The sequence below is a fragment of the Hydra vulgaris genome, chromosome 09 (genome assembly GCF_038396675.1).
Source record: "Hydra vulgaris chromosome 09, alternate assembly HydraT2T_AEP".
NCBI classification, from domain to species: Eukaryota; Metazoa; Cnidaria; class Hydrozoa; order Anthoathecata; family Hydridae; genus Hydra; species Hydra vulgaris.
Window position 1 is genome coordinate 21,771,823 of NC_088928.1, and position 2,696 is coordinate 21,774,518.

The window sequence follows — 2,696 nt, forward strand, 5'->3', positions numbered from 1 at the left end:
TGAACATTACTGTCTTTCATTTTTGTTTAGACCATTCTTTGACGCTTTGGCAAAATTCTTTTCGCTTTTTTATATGTCGTTTGGTAAGTCGCGGTTTTAGAACAGCTTTTTTCCATAACATATTGTTAGCTAATAGTTTCCTACGCACAAGTGATGCCGAGGCTTGACGTCCATTTGAAATTTTCCATTCCCTTCTTAATTCATGCGACGGCATGGTTCGATTTTTCTTTGCCAACCTGATTAAAAGGCGATCATCATTGGGTGTCGTCAAACGCGTCTTCCAGAACGATGGCGATCAACGTAAGATTTCGTCTCTTTGAATCTTTTGATGATTGTTAGCACCGAACTTTGTGATCGCTTTACTATTCTTCCAATTTCGCGAGCGGATTTACCTTCCTGGTGAAAATGCACCACTTTTACACGATCTTCATAGGTAATAGGTTTTCTGCTCATTTTTTCAAAAGGAAAGATTTTTTTTTGTTTGAAATTAAATACTTTTTTTAAAAGTATTTAAAAAAATTAATTTTTTTCAAATGTTTTTATTGGTTCTTTGGTAATTACTCAGGTCATTAAAAGGATATTTTAAAAAAATGGGAAAAATAAATTTAAAAAGACGTTTCCGCCGCATTTAGCACAAAAAATTCTTTGTGGTTCTTAACTTTTTCAAAAAAAAAAAAAAAAAAAAATTAACACATAATATTTAATCCTTATTTTTTATAGGTTCTATTAACTAACTTTCAAAAAAAAAATGCTATATTTAATATGTTTGAAAAAAAAAAGACTATTTTATTATCTATAGAATAAAAATTAATTAAATTTGTTTGAAAAATTTTTTTTTTTTTATTTAGTGGTTCTTAACTTTTTCACAATACTGTATAATTAAGATAGTTGAATAGAGCTTAAAAAGAATTAAAAACGAGGGGTCTTTCAATTTTAGAAGTGGATTGAATTCAAAGTTATTGCATTTTTTGTGCTGGAAAAACGGACGATTTTTTGACAAAACGCCTTGTCTTTTCATACAAAAAAGTATGGAAAATGAAGCGTGAAATGGTTTGGCGTGAAATGGCACCAAAATGAAATTAAAAAAAGCATCAAAAATTAAGGGCAAAAATCAAAACAAAAGATACGTCAAGGAACAAAAAAATTATATACATAATATCTAAATAAAATTCCAAATGCAATTTCTTCAAGAAAACATAAATAAATACTTGATTTGAACAGAGGAAAGGCTATGCTTTTTTCATAGGGAACTTATTTAAAAAAAATTTTTTTTAATTAACTGACATTAAAATTTTTAAAAGCTGAAAACTTAAAAAATATGTATAAATGTTAAAAATGGTTTCCCATTCCATAAATTTCTTATCCTTTACTTAATCTATATGTAAATTTTGAAACATTTTTTCAAACTACTTGCCCGTGGCAAGCTTTTTCAAGAGTGGTCTTAACCCTTTACTTTGCCTTGACACCAAATAGCGTCATTTACTTTTAATAAGATTTTTTTTATGTTCCATATAAGGCACAACGTATAAGTTATTTTCGTACATCTATTACTTTGATACAAATAACAAAATAAAGCAGTTAAAGTGTTATGGCGCGTTCTTGATGTTTTTAAACAATTTGGTAAGTGACAAATTTTATCTGTAGGATTTTGATTTTACTCACAAGATATAACTATTGAATTTGTTTGAATTAAAAAGTCACCACTTAAGGCAAGTCTCCTCACGAGATCGCAACAAGCAAAAAATAAAATTATTTTATGCCGCTTAACTGCAGATTTACATTACATTACAAATTTAGATATTATAATGTTAGTTTTTTTTTATTTAGATATTAAAATGTTAGTTCTTACAATTAAAAAACTAATTGTTTAGCATTAACTTTTTTTTCTCTAAAATATGTGAAACATTCATGTAAAACATGAATGTAAAATATGTAAAACACCCATGACTCCGTATGGAGTCACTGCCAAATAAAGAAATCATTTTGAAATTTATGTACACATTTATTTTTAGACATAAATTTTAAGAGCAAATTTAATCTTCAAGATATAGAATTTATAACCAGTGGGAATATTTCCGATCTATCTGAACTAAGTGAGTATGATGATGATAATGATGATGATGATGATGATGATGATGATGATGATGATGATGATGATGATGATGATGATGATGATGATGATGATGATGATGATGATGATGATGATGATGATGATGATGATGATGATGATGATGATGACGATGATGATGATGATTATGATGAAATAATAGATGCTCCCTTAATAAATCCAGTCAATAAATGTAGTAATGATGACGAAGAACCCAATGAAGATTTATCCATGATACTGGATAACCAAGCATTACCTGAGGATCAAGTGCAAGAACCGTCAAGAAAAACAATATATCAGTGGAGAATAAAAGAAACTCCACAAGATGCCTACCTATTCAATGGAAAGTTTTCTGATCCACCTGGAGTTGATACAACACTATTATATTATTTCAGTTATTTTTTTCAAAACTCATTAATTGATTTGATTGTTGAAAATACTAATTTATACAGCGTCCAATGTACTGGCAAAAGTATAAACACAACATCTGATGAAATTTGGAAATTTATTGGGATGCATATAATAATAGGTATTGTTGTACTACCAGCATATACCCTCTATTGGTCAAAAGAGCTGCGTTTTACTCCTA